General features: G+C 37.3%; 1 pseudogene; it reads right to left on the bottom strand.

The window, feature by feature from the left end:
- Positions 1–14,460: 14,460 nt before the first annotated feature.
- LOC112814914 (transmembrane protein 230 pseudogene) lies at positions 14,461–15,733 on the bottom strand (annotated as a pseudogene).
- Between the last annotated feature and the right edge of the window lie 2,705 nt (positions 15,734–18,438).

Genomic DNA, 18,438 nt, shown 5'->3' with positions numbered 1-18,438 from the left:
CCCCTCTATTTCTTCTGACTTGCCCTTGGGTTGTATTTTTAAAAACGGGAACAAATTTGACCCCAAAAGCCTAAGAAAAAAATATCCCATCTTTTTATGTCATGTTTCCTGGCCTCAGTACAAACTCCCAGGTCAAGAGGTATGGTCCCCCACGGAACCCATTCTTATGATACTGTTTTCCAGCTTGACCTCTTTTGCTGGAACTCCTCAAATGGTCAGAGATCCCATATATGCAAGCCTTCATGGCACTGTCCCCAAAATCCCGACCGCAAATATTAGAATGTGTCTTGTTCCGTTTCACAGCCCATCCGACACTGCGGACATTCTAGATGACCCCTCTTCTATTCCACCGCATCGCCTTCCCCTACCCCTGAGGACCGAGGTTCTCCCATGGACTTAAACTGCCCACTTTAGATTTTCCCACAGGTACCCCAGGTAAAAATTGACGGTGGGGAACAAACTGATTGACTTTTAGTGGACACAGATGCAACATATTTCGTATCAAAGCTGATCTTCACAGTGTCTTCACCAGGAATAGTTTCCATCGCAAGAAACCATGTCCTTTGCTCACTCATAAGAAGCAACTCCTCATCCGTTCAAGTTTGATCACAAGATTGCAGCAATTCAATCACATCTTCAGGCTCCGCTTCCAATTCTGGTTCTACAGACCTTTAATTTGTAAAAAATACAGTACCTGAGAAACACAAAAAAGTGAAACAATAAGATGAAGTATGCCTGTCATGGCTATGGGAACATTAAAGAGGTAATAAGCCCAGAGGACAGAGAATCTGGATGGCAGAGGGCTTGGGATGGAGCGGAGCTGTTAGAATATATGAAGAACTGGCATTCGTTTAGATATAAATTTTAAAGATTTCTGCCTCTCTTCTTCTATCATTAATAATATAATTGATCCTCATCATTTTTGTTCATTTCATGAAAATATATACATAGCCAAATTTTACAGTATCATAATATCGGCATCGGGCATGTGACTAATGACAGAGATCCACCATTCGAGTGTCATACAGAGTAGTTTCACTGACCTAAATACCTACTATGTCCCTCTGATTTAACCCTCCCTCTTTCCTAACTCCTGGCAATCACTAATCTTTTTACTGTCTCCATGGTTTTTTCTTTTCCAAAATGTCATGGTTGTGATCATATAGGATGTAGCTGTTTCAGATTGGTTTCTTTCACTGAGTACTATACACTAGGTTTCCTGCATGCATATTCATGACCTGATAGTTCGTTTCTTTTTAGCACTAAATAATACTCCATTGTCTGGGTGTACCACAGTTTAGTTATCCACTTACCTACTGAAAGATATCTTGTATTCGAAATTTCCAAATTCTGGCAATTATGAATAAAGTTGCTATAAACATCCATGTACAGGTTTTTCTGTGGAGAGAAGTTGCCAACACCTTTGGGTAAATATCAAGGAGTGTAATTGCTGAATCCTAAGGTAAGAGTATGTTTACTTTTCTAAGAAACGACCAACTGTCTTCCAGGGTGCCATTTTGCATTCCCACCAGCAATGAATAAAAGTTCCTGTTGCTCCACATGCTCACCAGCAGTGGGTGTTGTCAATGTTGTGGAGCATCTTTCTATGGCTTATTTTTAAAATTAAGTTGTTTTGTTATTGTTGAGTTCTTTTTCCTTTTCTATGTGATGTTAATCACCATATATTACAGCATTAGTTTTTGATGTAGTGATCCATGATTCATTGTTTGCATATAACACCCAGTGCTCCATGCAGTACATGCCCTCTTTAATACCCAACACCAGGCTAACCAAAACCCCCACCCCCTGTTCTTGTTGAGTTCTAAGACTTATTTGCATATTTTGGATAACAGTCCTTTATTAGATATGTCTTTTGCAAATATTTTCTCCAAGTCTCTGCCTTGTCTTTTTCATTCTCTTGACAGTGTCAGGTCACAGATTTTTAATTTTAATCAAGTCCAGCTTATCAATTATTTCCTTCATAGATTGTAACTTTGGTATTGTACCTTAAAAGTCAGGACAAAACCCAAGGTCATCTAAATTTTCTCCTATGTTACCTTCTAGGAGTTTTATTATTTTAAGTTTTACATTTAAGTCTATGACCCATTTTTGAGTTAATTTTTGTGAAGGATGTGAAGTCTATGTCTAGATCCATTTTTTTTTTTTGCATGTGGTTGTGCAGTTGTTCCAGCACCATATCAGAAATATATCAGTTGCCTATATTTATGTGGGTCTCTTTCTAGGCTTTCTATTCTATTCTGTTGATGGATTATTTTCTTCTTTTACCAATACGACTGACTGTCTTGATACTGTAGCTTTGTAGTGAGTCTTAAAGTCAGGCAATGTCAGTCCTCCAATTTTATTCTACTCTTTCAATAGTGTTGGCTATTTACTTCTCCATATAAACTTTAGAATCAGCTTGTGAGTATCCACATACTTGCGGGCCAACATCTGTAAAAGGCTGTGGTAAGAATTTCAGAACACCATGTGGTCAAATAAGTGGTATTTATTAGTAGTAATATTGTTATTATTAATACATATTATTAATACATTAAGATCTTAATCTTATTTTGCATTTTGTATTTGGAGACTCTCTCGAAACTACTTATACCTGATTACTTTAATGACACAAATTGTTACTATTTCAGCATTCTCACTTTTCTCTCTTTTATAGATCTACTAAAAGTAGTGTTTTTTTATAAGACAAAATTTGATTATTCAGGATACTTAAAGGTAGTTCTGAGCATAAGAATAATACAGTCATAATAAACATTTAGCTGGTACAGGTATAATGTGAAAAAAATTAAAACACACACAATTTGAAATCCATTAATCATATAGGAATATTACAATAGTGCATATATCCTTTTTTAATTAATTAATTTTTTTAGAGCGAGAGTGTGCAAGCAGTGGGGAGGGGCAAAAAGAGAGAGAGGATCCTAAGCAGACTCCACACCCAGTGTGGAGCCCCATGTGGGGCTCGATCCCAGGACCCTGAGATTATGACCTGAGCCGAAGGCAGTTGCTTAACCAACTGAGCCACCCAGGCACCCCTAACTTATCTTTTTTATAAGCTAGGAGTGAATATGTGGTTTTTTGGTTTGTTTTTTGTGTTTTGGAGGGAGGGGGAATATATGTTTTTATGAATATATTTTTTAAAGAAAACAAATGAGATATTAGGTACTGTTCTATAACTTACTTTTTTTACACGTAACAATCATTCAACACCTTTCTAAATTTTGAACATGTGCGTGTATATATATACATATATATTTTATATTAAGTAATTCCACAATCTAATGGCTATTGAGGAAGACTTACTTTCAATTTCTTATTTTTAAAACAATGTAACACTAAGTATTCTACTGCAGTTGTAGCTGTTTAGTTCTTGATGTAGATATTACATGTTTGTGTGTGTGTTTTTACATATATGCAATAAATTTCTAGATGTGAAATTTTTTGGTCAGCAGCTCTGCACATTTAAATTTTTAATTTGTACTGTTAAATGGTAATTAATTTATAATCTGCCATAATTATTACATTTTTAAGATGAAAAATCTGGGCCAGCATTATAATTGGTGAATTATTTCAGTTGTATAGATATGAAAGGATAATGCTAATACTTATAAATTAATCTCAGTAATTAAAAAATAGCTGGTTAAATAATATCTACCTAAAATATTTTGATTCTGTGTAAAGAATTTTCTGTTGAATTATATTTATAAGTGCTTCATTTTCCTGTTAAATTTTCATATAGACAAGCAGGAAAACCAACAACTTTAAAATATATTAAAAACTATATTTAGAAGTTATATATAAATTACCTTGATATGTCAAAGAAAATATGATGAAAATACAAGCAAATCTATGTTTCAGTATTTTGGCCATTCAAAACAATTTTGTGTTTATGTGTGTGCCATATGATACCCTCTTTATGACTTAGCACTTAGATAAAGCACATAAGCATTGAATGAACCATTTAAAATTGGAAGCTACTGGGGCACCTGGGTGGCTCAGTTGGTTAAGCATCTGCCTTTGGCTCAGGTCCTGATCCCAGGCTCCTGAGATCGGGCCCCGCATCAGGCTCCCTGCTACACGGGAAGCCTGCTTCTCCCTCTCCCACTCCCCCTGCTTGTGTTCCCTCTCTTGCTGTGTCTCTCTCTGTCAAATAAATAAATAAAATCTTAAAAAATAAAAATAAAAAAATAAAATAGAATTGAAAACTACTGAATGGAAGAAAATATTTGCCAATCATATATTTGATAAGGGGTTAATACCAAAAGTATATAAAGAACTTAGACAACTCAATGGCAAAAAAACAAATAATCCAATTAAAAAATGGGCAGATCTGAATAGACATTTTTCCAAAGACAACATCCAGATGACTAACATGTACATGGCCAACATCATTAATCATAAGGGAAATATAAATCAAAACCACAATGAAATATTACCTCACGTTGTTAGTATGGCTATCAGAAAGACAAGAAATAACAAGTGTTGGTGAGGATGTGGAGAGAAGGGGACCCTGGTGCACTGTTGGTGGGAATGTAAATTGGTGCAGACACTGTGGAAAACAGCATTGCAGTTCCTTAAAAATAGAACTACCAGATGATCCAGTAATTCCACTTCTGGGTATTTATCCAAAGAAAATGAAAACATTAACTTGAAAAGATATCTGTACCCACATGTTTATTGGAGCATCATTTACAATAGCCAATATATGGAAACAACCTAAGTGTTTATTGATTAATGAATAAAGAAACCATAGCCTATTATTTAGCCATAAAAAGGAATGAAAGCTTGCCATTTGTGATAACATGGATGGACCTTGAGGGCATTATGCTAAGTGAAATAAGTCATGCAGAGAAAGAGAAAACTGTATAATCTTTCTTATATGTAGAGCCTATATTTAAAAAAAAAAAAACAAAACTCAAGCTCATAGATAGAAAAAACAGATTGGTAAAAAAGGGACAAATTGGTAGTTGCCATAGGAAGGAGGGGGGTGGGGTGGGAGAAATGGGTGAAGGGGGACAAAAGATTTTAAAATTTTTAATAAAAATTTTTAAATTAAAAAAAAGGGGGAACCTGGGTGGCTCAGTCAGTTAAGCATCCGCCTTCAGCTCAGGTCATGATCTCAGGGACCTGGGATCAACCCTGAGTCAGGCTCCCTGCTCAGTGGGGAATCTGCTTCTCCCTCTCCCTCTGCAGCATCCCCTGCTTGTGCTTTCTCTCTCTCTCAAATAAACAAATAAAATCTTTAAAAAAGAAAAGGTAAGAAAAGAAAAAAATGGGACTTAAGACCCATTTCAGATCTGACCTCGAGAAACATAAGAGAATATTATTCTAAACAATTAGATTTGTGGTAATTCATTATAGCAGCAATAGGAAACAAATACAGCTAGTAAGTAGTAAATAGTAGCTTTCTAATAGCTCCTTGAATATCATTTTAGAATGAACTCAGCATAGGTATGGAAAAATGGACCCTATTCTTCCCGACACTTTATAAAGAGAAAAAGCTACCTTACCAAATAGTTCTTTCCAAAACAGGTTAGGAGGGTGGCAGAGGGTTTGTGCAGGAAGATAGAGAATAGGTCTCCTGCAATTCCAAAAACATTGAGTTAAAAGTAGAGAGAAAACATGAGAAAAGAAGTAGATCCCATAAAGAGTGTTCCTTGTTTTAGGAACAAGAGTCTTAAGAAGGAAACATGATCTCTTACCTGTTGTATCAACCATCTGAAATTAATAAAGCTCTCCCCTGAGTTCTTTAACCCCTTTTGTGGAAGATATATGAGTTAATAGTCCTGTCTTTATCCCTTCCTCTCGAAAGATCGTAGATATAGATAGATGATTGATAGATAGATAGATAGATAGATGATAGATAAACTTGGAAGTTCAACGTAGCTGTGTAAGAACATCAGACCGAAAGCATTTTCTGTGCTGATAGCGGTGCCAGGACCCCAAACAATCTTGCACTCACTCCCCATAAGCTCCTATGTTATCAGTGAATAGGTAGAGAATTAAACTTCTCACTTTTCTAAAATACTACTATACCTTGGTAGCAGATCACTGAATAATGGCAGAACAGACCAAAACAAAGGAAGCTAATAAGTAGTGCTATACTTTAAAGACTTTTCACAACTGTTTGTTGAACCAAATTTTCTAGATGTGCTGAAAGACTTTGAAATCCAACATAGTGATACCTTTATTGTTTCTTATCCAAAATCTAGTAAGTTATATAATTATTTTTAAAGCATATGTCAGTATATATATATATATTAATAATCACCACAAAGTATTATTAGAAATAATTTGGGGAAATAATTATTTCCCCAAAAATGTCCCAAGAGAAGAAGGGTTGTAAGAATGTATCTGTGTCCTGATCAGTTTTAATGGAATATGTCACCTCATTTTCATGCACAAACCATTCTTTCTTAGCTTGAAGGGAGTCTAAGAATTTCCAATCATTGATTATTGACTTGAAAGATCTTACAGTGTGAGCTGTATCTACTCTAGGATGGAAACATTTTCTTCTACTTTCCACCCCTGAATCCAGCTCTATATGTTCCTGTTTCCGTCTCAATGTCTCTGGCTTGTGGATTTCATCATAGATCTCAACCTACATGGCTCACATAGAGCATATAGTTCTAGCTGTAGTATTTTTGGAGCCAAAATACAAGTCATTGAGCCTGAAAACAACTACCAAAGATATATCACCATCATTTCCACTTTAGCTTCCCTCTGTCAAAAACCTCATTTCACAGAAATACACCCTTTTCTTGAATGTCATTCTTTAGACTCACACATTTTTTTCAGTAGTTTAATGAGTGAGGAACACCATATTTATACCAAACTTTGTATTAGATAGGATTTGAGATGGTTGCCTGAATTAAAATGATTTCACTTAGTAGCCATATCTGTTTTTCCCATCTGCCCTCCTGATCACAGTAGAGAGACTGATCCTAGCAAAGCCTCAAAGTTTAAAGTTTTAACAGAAGGAATGAGGTTAAAGTTTGCAGAATTCATTCTAGAGCACTGAAATCCATTTTGGTTCTTCCAGTCCTTGAGATTTCCCAGGATTCGTGCAACACATTCCTTTTCTAAAACTTAGTCACCAGAGTTCATTTCTGTTATCTGCAATAAAAAGAAACTTCATCTATGTAGGACTTGAAGGGAGAGACACGTGGAGGGGCAGAGGCAGAGGGAGAGAAGCAGACTCCTTGCTGAGCGTGGCGCCTGACTTGAGGCTCCATCCCATGACCCCGAGATCACGACCTGAGCTGAAACCAAGAGTGTAACGCTTAACCAACTGGGTCACCCAGGTGCCCAGGCTGGTTTTTGTTTTGTTTGTTTGTTGTGCTTGGTTTTTTTTGTTTGTTTTGTTTTGTTTTGTTTTTTTATGACTTGCCTGCTTTAATTATTTGGTTCCCAAAGTTTGAGAGGTAAAATGGGGAAAGGAGGTTGTAATTTTGTTATGTTTGGTGCAAAGACACAACTGTTTCTTATCTGATTGAGCTACACTAATTCTGAAGGGAAAAACATGAATCCTGATAGCTATGTGCATAATACATTCATCCCCCCTTCTCCATGGGGAATATGTTCCAAGACCCCCAGTGGAAGCCTGAAACCACATATAGTACCAAACTCTATATATACTATGTTTTTTCCTATACATACATACCTATGATAAAGTTTAGTTTACAAATTAGGCACAGTAAGAATTAACAACTAATAATAAAATAGACCAATTATAATCATATACTGTAATAAAAGTTACGTGAATGTGGTCTTTTTCTCAAAATATCTTACTGTACTATTTTCAACCTTCATCTTGTAATGATGTGAGATAAAAAACTGCCTACATGATGAGCTGAAGCAAAGTGAATGGCATCGACATTGTGACATAGCCTCTTAGGCTACTCCTGACCTTCTGATAATAGTCAGGAGGATCATCTGCTTCCACATCACAGTACCCTGAGTAATTGAAGTTATGGAAGATGAAACTGTGTATAAGACAGTGGGGGGCTACTGTAGATTGCAGCTAATTACAATTTGCCTTGAGAAGTAAAGAGTTTGATAGTAATTCAATGGCAAATTGTCCATCTTGTGGCTTGTCCTTTGTTTTTCTTCTCATTTATTCCATCTTCTAGTTTTCCATTTGACTGCTTGTTTATTCTCACATGGGACAGTGGGCAATGAAAGGGAAGAGAAATACATATCAATCATAATGGAATGCGAATATGCTGGATGTTTCATTCTTTCCCATCCTAGGCGAGCACCATCACTTTAACATTTTATCTGTATCTGTCCTCTACCATCAAGCATAACCTCCTTGTAAATGCTCATCTTTGGCATTTCACACACTCCCTTGGATCTTGGGAAGTGCTGGGCTCTCCTTACACTTGTGCACTGGGTCAAAGAAGTCTGTAACCTTCTGGTAGTGTTGGCTTGTCATAGCAGGAATGTGACAGATTGTGGATCAGATTTTGATGGCTCTTCCCCCACTCTCCTTCTCCTTCCCAAGGTGTGTAGAATGCTCAAAAAGAGCATGCTCTAGCTATGGAGATCTGGAATTTCCATTAAATAGCTGGTTCAGAAGTGGATTATAGACAAACATGAAGAAGTGCCACGTCCTCAAGTCCTCTGGAATTTCCAAGGATGAAGCATGTCTAACAAATACAACACCTGGAATTACATTTGCATATTTTCAACTTTGTGTTATGAAAACACCTTTAGAAAAATGTTCAATGTCTTATTTTAATAGTTAAAACCTCTCAATAGTTCTCATGAAAAGTACTTAATAAAAATTAAGATAATTACATATCTATTTAAAACATCTAAAGTCACCTCTTTTAACTTTCAGATTGTGTATATATTTAGAAACCCTAAAGGTGTGATGACATCTTTTTATTACTTTTCAAAAGTTAATGTTGAGGCACCTGGGTGGCTCAGTTGGTTAAGCCTCCAACTCTTGGTTTTGGCTCAGGTCACGATCTCAGGGTCGTGGGAGAGAGCCGCGATTCGGCTTCACACTCAGCGGAGAGTCTGGTTGAAGATTCTGTCCCTCTGCCTCTCCCTCCCATTCATGTCTCTCACTCTCTCTCTCTCTCTCTCTCTCTTTTTTTATTTATTGACGAGAGTCAGAGAGGGGGAGAGAGAGAGAGAGAGGCAGAGGCAGAGGGAGAAACAGGCTCCCCACCCAGCAGGGAGCCCGATGCGGGACTTGATCCCAGGACGCTGGGATCATGACCTGAGCCGAAGGCAGATGCTTAACCATCTGAGCCACTCAGGTGCCCTCTCTCTCTTTCTAAAATAAATAAATCTGTTTAAAAAAATTAATGTTAAAACTTGTGACATCAGATATAAAAGAAGAACTCTTGGAAAGATTTTTCACTGGTAAGTAAATTTAATTTATTAAATAAAAAATAGCAACCATTCTTTTTGTGGCTTTGATGGGGTTTTTTTGTGATTATTAAATATAGTGATAATATACATGGGTTTACTGGGATAATGAAAAATAAAACAAGAGGAAATGAACTCAATTTAGTAAATCAACATAAATATAAAACAGAGCAAACTAGCCCTCTCCAACTGAGCTGGTCCAGCATCTTGAGCGGCTACCTTGGGTTCTTTCTTGAACTCTCTCAAACCTTAGTGGGAGAAGTGACCTTATCCACAGATTGCTTTTCCCAGAGGTTCCGCTTGCCAGATACATCTCCTGGCCTCAAATCAGAAGGTTTGGGAGCGGGTGATTTATTCCCATCTGGGGTCTTAGTTAGCCATTCATTGATGCAGCTGGAAACCCTTGTGGCTTTGATGTTGTAAGCAATATGTTTTTTAGGAGGAAAGTTCCGTGCTCAGAGCAGAAAACACAAAATATGACATATGTTTCAATATTCAGGACTCCATACCATAAAGGAGCCCCTTAAAGGAATTGATAAACAGGATAAAGTGTTGCAAAATGGAAATAAAAAATAATTTAGAAAGAATTTAGTGACTTTACAAAAGTCTCACTGGTTTTAGGAATAGATGAAGTAGTGTAACAAGCTACTTCTAATTATTTCAAGAACAAGCCCAGGAAATAAATATAAATTGAATTCTGTCTTGGTGGGACCTGTGCAAGGTATTTTCATGTTTGTGATCTTTTTATCCCCAATGTGCACTAGAAAGTAGATAGTCTTACTACCTCTTTATGTAAGAGGAGACAAGGTACATCACAGTTGAGTGCTGTGACCTGTGACCGGGGTTACCAGAACTACGTTATGACGGCGGTAGGCCTTTGGCTCAGTACCCTGGCTTTGTATTTCTGACAGTCAAGAGTTGTTTGTATCTGGTTTTATCAACGAGATGGAAAAAAAATATTGGTTGGTGTAACATAGTCCAGAAAGATAAAAGAATCTGGATATTGCACGTGAAATTTTACTGTCCTGTAGGTCTTACTAGATTTTGGAATTTCTGATTTACTTATTTTATGTTTGTTTTCACCAGTGTTTGGCAGTTCCTGGCTTGATGATATTAGAGGCTCGCATACTCTTAAGGATGACTTTAATATTCTCTTTACCTATGAGGAAATGAAGAAAGTTTGTTGTGTGTTTGAGTGAGTTTTGACTCTAGCAAAATTTTGTCAAACTAGTTGATAACACAGACATAAAAAATATATATCCAAACACATTTTAAGGCACACTGACATTAGCATTCTAAAATCTTTACCATTTTTGAACGTTTTATTTTGAAATAATTATAAATTCAACATACAAACTTGCAAAAAAAAAAAAATCCTGGAGATCCCATCCATCTTGCACCTTTCCCATGGTAACATCTTACATAACTGTAGTGCATGGTCAATACCAGAAAACTGGCATTGGTACAGCCAAAAGAGCTAATTCAGATTTCAACAGGTTTATAAGCACTTGTGTGTGTGTGTGTGTGTGTGTGTGTAGCTTTATACAATTTTATCACACGTAAGCACCACTGCAATTCCTGGCAATGGTAATCTGCTCTTCGTCTCTTCAATTTTATTTCAAGAATGCTATATAAATGTTATCACATATGTAACCATTTGAGACTAGGTACATACTTTTTAAAGTATATTTGCCTAAGGCCTTTTTAAGTAAACATTTTTTTAGGTTATCAATGAGTAGAACTTGGCTAGAAATTTCAAGAATGCATGGGTTTAATTTATTCTTAGGACTTCATATGTCCTTATATTGAAGTTAAACAATAGTAATTTCTTCATTTATTCTTTCATCCCACAAACTTATCCAGTGCTTACTACATTCTGCTTGTCTTTCTAAGAACTGAAGAAAACAGACAAAAATCCCTATTTTCCTACTGCTAACATACTAGGGGGGAAAAACAGACACTAAACAATAAATATAATAAATAAGCAAATTGTTTAGCATATTGGAAGGAGAGAAATGCTCTGGAAAATGAAAAAGTAATGTTGGAAAGTGGTGATCAGAAGTTAAGGGAGGGGTGTTAACAAGTTGTATTATTTTTTTGGCATGTTGCATTATTAAATAGGATAGTCAAGGTAGCCCTCATGAACACATAGGTTGGCAGAAATGAGTGGAATTTATAGTAGAGTTTTTTCTCATATTTGTACTTGATTCCGTAACATTTTCCTCAACTTGTTTAAACTACAAAGAGAAACACTTTGAGCTATCTCTGCCCTGCAGACTCTTAGTCACACATCTAGTTGCACTGATGATCCTTTGTCACACATCTAGTTTACTCTGATATGTATGTCCTCGCTTCATCATGGGATTCATTGTGATCAACTGAACCCATCCTAGGACCTCAGAAGCACTGTTAAGAATCAGCAAATTTCTTAAAAAGCAGCTGACTAACGAGGATGTGGAATCCATAGTGAAACAGGCTACTTTCAAAACATGAAAGAAAACCCCAGAGCAAATTATGACACTAAGATCCACTCTCTTGGAAGGGCAGAGAACAAGACTTTCTCTGAAAAGCTAATAATAAAGTGATATGCTTTGTTTCAAAATTAAGGACAGTGTCCTACTCTAAGGGTGTCCTTTGGAAGAGTTTTCTGTCTGTAGATGGGTGATGCTTCAGTCTCCTGTCTGCCTGCATTCCTTGTGCCCAGTGACCTGGCCTGCCCAGACCATTAGCCTGGACGACTGGCTGTCAGTCACCGCTGGGAATCCAATCATTTCAAAAGGATGCTCTTACAGGAAATTGGCCTCAACTTTGAATTAACAGAAGAAGAGCCAAATATATATAATTTATAATTCAGCAAGAGTTGTCAGATTTGTGACCTGATGAACTACAATTTTTTTTTGTTTTCTGTTATTATTATTCTTTTAATTTTATTATGTTATGTTAATCACCATACATTACATCGTTAGTTTTTGATGTAGTGTTCCACGATTCATTGTTTGCGTATAACACCCAGTGCTCCATGCAGAACGTGCCCTCTTTAATACCCATCACCAGGCTAACCTATTCCCCCACCCCCCTCCCTTCTAGAACCCTCAGTTTGTTTCTCAGAATCCATAGTCTTTCATGGTTCGTCTCCCCCTCCGATTCCCCCCCCTTCATTTTCCCCTTCCTACTATCTTTTGTTTTTTGACATATAATGTATTATTTGTTTCAGAAATACAGATCTGTGTGAACTACAATTTTAAAGTTACTGCACACACTATGCATGGCATGTTTGGAATTAAAACAACCCTCCAATTTCTAATACCACCTTCTATAATATGACCATGTTCTGATACTCCTTTTGTCTTTATTTGCCCAACTCTTCTCTTTGTGATGCGGTCATCTCTGGATTGAAGTTTACACTATTGACCGTATTTGGATCTTTGATTCCTAAATTGACATTCCTTCACTACCATTTTATAGATTAACCGTTCTCTATATTCAAAAGGTATTTCCTTTCCATGACTGAGTTCCCCCTTGTAATATTAATTATACATATTGAAGTTGTGCTGGACTTTTTACCAGTTACTTTTCAATGGACTTTTTTGTATATTCTGTGGTTTCTAACAAGAGGGAGGATTATGAAGATGCTATCAAAGCCCAAACAAATTATAACTCATATTTTCCATGTTCATTTAGCACAATCTCAAGCTAATATTTAGAAACATACCATTTTTTCCTATTTGTTACGTGTCTGGTCTAGGTACATAATATAATACCAATGGAAGACCACCAAACTCTTTTAACTTGGGTATGTTTTGTGCATCCTAAGGGTTAGCACACTTGAGAGTAGTTTTCTTCTCCTTTATGAATTGCCAATATTCTTTGTCCAAGAAATGCACTCTTTTATCTTTCATAAATATTTCATAAATATCTTTCATAAACATAAATCTGTTCAGGCATCCTTCATTTTCTTATGTTTCACCTTATTGCACTTTGCAGATAACTGCATTTTTTACACATTGAAGGTTTGTGGCCACTCTGCATCCGACAAGTCTATCGGCACCACTTCTTTACCAAAAGTTGCTCACTTCATGTCTCTGTGTCACATTTTGATACTTCTCACAATATTTCAAATGTTTTCATTATTATTATATCAGTGATAACGACTCACTGAAAGCTCAAATGATTAGCATTTTTTAGCAACAAAATATTTTTTATTTTTTTAAATTTTTTTAGAGAGGGAGAGAGGTGGGGTGGGGTGGGAGGAGGGGCAGAGGGAGAGAGAGAATCTTAGGCAGACTCCACGCCCAGTGCAGAGCCCAACACGGGGCTCGATCTCAAGACCCTGAGATCATGACCTGAGCTGAAATCGAGAGTAGGATGCTAAACCGACTTAGCCACTCAGGCACCCCAATTTTTTAACTTAGGCATTTACATTTTTTTTAGACATAGTGCTACTGCATACCTAGTAGACTACAATATAGTCTACATAACTTTTATATGCACTGGGAAACCAAAAAATTCATTTGACTCACTTTATTGCAATACTTGCTTCACTGAGGTAGTGTGGGATGGAACAAATCCACAGTATCTCCAGAGTATGCCTGTATTCTTTATCTACAACACTTCAGAAAGTATTTCTTTTTATAGGATGATATCCTTTATTCTAAAAAATACTACTGTTTCATCAATTATCTTTAATCCGGAACTACAGCCTTAACTGCGGACATATGCCCACATTCAGTTCTCTTCTCTAGATCCTTTATTTACTTTCTCTAGGAAGCCAGATATACCATGAAGCTAAAGATACTTAAAATAGGTCCTTTGCTGTGCACTGCACTTAATTTTGAATTTATGATTTTGTATTTTCTTAAGAGACCCCTCCAAATTCCATAAGCCTTAGGTGCCACAAATCCTGGATCTGCCCTCTTCTTACCTAAGACTCAAGAGGAAAAGGCTCATACGAATAAAAAGCAATCCAGTGTCCTGATTTAAACTAAGAGATGACTTTATTGATGAGCAGCCTCATTTTCTTGGGTTGCCAGCTTTCCTAGGTTAGCTTGAATGGAAGCACTTCACTTGTGGCTTTAGTCAATTTTATGTGCAGTCTTCTATAAAACCCTACCTTACAGTGAGGAATTAACACTTTGGCGACCACCCATGTGCAATGTTGTTAATATAAATACTATATTTGGTCCATACTGAAACCTCGAACAGTAAGAATTATGTCCCAAACTCTGTCTCAGAGTATTAGGATAGTTTGTCCAGGGTTATACAGCTAAAAAGTTGGCATCTGGGATGTAAAACCACTTTTATCTGACTCTAAAGCTCCACACAACACAACTGTATTGTTCTCTTTATTTCTCCTACGTTGATATTTGATTTTACCAAGATATCCATAGGCTACAAAGTTGGAGATAAGCATGGGTGATAAAATACTCAGAAATTTTCCAGATAAATTACTTACTAATATGAAAGTAGACATACTGCATTTTTCCATTTGCCACAAAATAAAATTATCAATGAGGACTACTTAAAAGAGATGTTCAGCTCTAAATAGGGTGGTGGGGCAACATTTTGTTCTACAGAACAACTTTTCACTTCCCCGCACAATTAACGATGCTATTCTTCCACTATACATATCCATGTGGAAAAAACCTGTTAGGGGTTTTAGCCAGGGCCAAGAAAATAAAAACGGAGCACTTCCTAGCTTCCTATTTGGCTAATTATAAGCTCAATGAACATTTTGGGGATGAATTTATAAAACCTGGTTATAGTTTTGCTAAGTATCTACAAAGCTGCGAGTTCCTTATTCCTGAAGCATAGATTTCCACAGCCTCTGCCAAATGCCTTATGGCTCCGCTCAGCCCCATCCGTGACTCCTCTTCTTGTGGCTGCGGTTGCGGGCTAGTCATCACTCATCACAATCCGGAAGGTCACTGTAGGAGTAGCCCTGGCAGCCTCGGTGGGCTCTGTAGGCGATGAGCAGGTGGTAAAACCCGGGCAGGAACACCAGGATGCCAACAATCACAACCGGAACGGCCCTGTTGACGCCCACTTTGCTGATGTAGCCCTCCAGCAGGAGGCAGCCCACAATAACCAGAAAAGTGCCAATCAAAAACTGCGCAGTGGCACAGGCAACGGCCTTATAAGGAATCTTAGTAGAGCTTTTCTTAAACTTTAATAAGTGAGATGTCACTACACATCTTTGCAATTTAAAGCTAGCTTCAGCAGGTGAAGTTTCCTTCTGATAGTGAATGTGTCCAGTGTCAGTGCTGAAGAGCTTTGAGTATTTCACTTTGCTACTGGGGATCCCGGCAGCCACGTTGGTGCGAGTGGGCACCATAACCGGCAGAGTGGATGGGGAGCTCGCCCACTGCAGCGGGCAGAGGCCTCAGGGCCCCCGCGCCCACCCAACGGCTGCCCAGAGCCACGCGGAGGCTCGCCTCAGCATCTCCCATTCATCTAACTCCCCCTAAAGAACTGTTTCTGCAAGACTGCCATATTTTTTATGGAATTCCTTTTTTATCATGCAAAGTTTAGATTACTTTGATAGTCTGGTGGTATATTGGCTCCTTCATTTTCTTAGGGCAGTTCTAGTAAACTCCGATTCCTTTGTCATTGCAACTATTTAGATTGAGTAGATTACCTTACATTAGGTAGATTTGTAGAATTTCCATTTTCCCGAAATGTTCATCATCATGTCCTATGTTTGCCTCTCTTCTCTTCCGTTGGTCTAACATGCAGCACACTTAGCTCATTTGATCAGCCTCCAATGGCCAATTAGGGGACAGGAGATATGTGAGTGTTACAATCAAACCTGGCTGAAATCCTGCTGGGCGGGAAGCCTGCTTCTCCTTCTCCCACTCCCCCTGCTTGTGTTCCCTCTCTTGCTGTGTATCTCTCTGTCAAATAAATAAATAAAATCTTCAAAAAAAAAAAAGAAAATCATAAAAATAGAATCCTACAGTGTGTTACCTTTTGTTTGGCTTTCTTCACTTAGTATCTTGAAATCCCATCCAAGTTATTGTGCTTTGTTCATGCCTTTTTATTCCTGGGCGGAATTTCATTGTGTGGATATGCAATAGGTTTTTTTTATATCTCTTCACCTATTGAAGGACATTTGGGATACATCCAGTTTGGGGTTATTACAGACAGATGCTATGAAAATTATTATACAAGTTTGTGTGTGAATCTAAGTTTTTATCCTCTAGGGTAAATACCCAGCAGTGGGATTGCTGAGTCATATGCTAAGTTTATGTGTAAGATGATAAGTTGCCAGAGTGTCTTCCAGAGTGGCTGGACCATTTTGTATATTCACCAGCAATGTGGGAGAGATCCTTTGCTCCACATCTCTGCCAGCACATGGTATTGTCCATATTTCAAAATTTATCCTAGTAAGTATGTAGTGGTATCTCACAGTAGCTTTAATTTCCATTTCTCTGATAGCTAATGGGGGTACACATCTTTTTAAGTGCTTCTTTGCCATTCCTTTATCCTCTTTGATAAAGTGGCTTTCACGTGTTTTGCCCATTTTCTAATTGGACTGTTTGTTTTCTTATTGCTGAGTTTAGATAATTAATTATCCTCTGGTCAGAAGTCCTTTATCAGATATGTGATTTGCAAATACCATCTCCCAGTTTATGGCTTTTCTTTTATCTCTTAACAAGGTGTTTTGCAGTGCAAAAGTGTGTGTGTGCTTCAGTTTTGCCAAGTTTAATTTGTCATATCTTTCTTTTATGGATCATGCCTTTGCTGTCATGTCTAAGAACTCTTTACATATGCCTAGGTCAAGAATATTTTCTCCTATGACTTCTTCTAAAAATATTGTAAGTTTATGTTATTTTATGTTATTTATTTATTTTAAAGATTTTATTTATTTGAGAAAGAGAGAACATGAAGCAGGGGGAGGGGCAGAGGAAAAGTGAGAGGGACAAGCAGACTCCCTGCTGAGCACAGAGTGGGGGTGGGGAGAGCTCCATCCCAGGACCCTGAGATCATGACCTGAGCTGAAGTCAGATGCTTAACTAACTAAGCCATCCAGGTGTCCCGTTTTATATTCAGATCTACAGTGCATTTAGGTGTTAGATTTAGGTGTCATTGCTTTTGTCCGTGAATGCCCAATTATTACCATACCATCTGTTGGAAAATCTGTCCTTCTTTTGTGGAATTACTTTTTCACCTTTGTCAAAATTGAGCTGGTATACTTGTGTAGCTCCGTATATGGAATCTCTATTCCGTTCCACTGGTCTAAGTTTCTATCTTTTGCCAATACCATGCTGTCTTGACTAATTGCTGTTGTATATTAAGTCCTAAAATTGAGACTTAACTTTTGTATGGCTACAGAAAATCGTATTTGGATTTTGGTAGGAATTTCATTAAACCTATGGATTAATTTGGGAAGAAATGACATCTTTATTTTGATGAATCTTACAGTCAATAAATATGGTATATTGCTCTATTTAATTTGGTTTTCTTTAGTTTGTCATTATAATTTTTTATCCATCTGCATGCAGACCCTGTACACATTTTGTTAGGTGTGCACCTAAATATTTTCTTATTTTGTTTTTTTTTTAAGATTTTATTTATTTATTTGACAGAGAGAGACACAGCGAGAGAGGGAACACGAGCAGGGGGAGTGGGAGAGGGAGAAGCAGGCTTCCCATGGAGCAGGGAGCCTGATGCGGGCCTCGATCCTGGGACTCCGGGATCACTACCTGAGCTGAAGGCAGACGCTTAATGACTGAGCCACACAGGCGCCCCAATATTTTCTTATTTTGGAGTAATTGTATATGGCATTATGTTTTTAATTTGTTTACAATTTTTCATCATTAGCATATTGGATACGATTGATTTCTGTGAGTCAGGAACTTGCATTTCGCAACTTTGCAAAACTCACTTATCAGATGTGATAGGTTTTTTTTTTTTTGGTTAATTTCTTATAATTTTCTACATAAACCATTATGCCATTTGTCGACAGGGATGGTTTTGTTTCTTCCTCTCCTGTGTTTTTATTTCCTTTCCTTGCTTTATTGGGCTAGCTACGCTTTT

Source organism: Callorhinus ursinus, unplaced genomic scaffold, assembly GCF_003265705.2.
Source record: "Callorhinus ursinus isolate GAN/ISIS: 27379988/994484 unplaced genomic scaffold, GSC_fseal_2.0 scaffold6, whole genome shotgun sequence".
NCBI classification, from domain to species: domain Eukaryota; kingdom Metazoa; phylum Chordata; class Mammalia; order Carnivora; family Otariidae; genus Callorhinus; species Callorhinus ursinus.
This window is presented reverse-complemented; position numbering and strand designations above follow the sequence as displayed.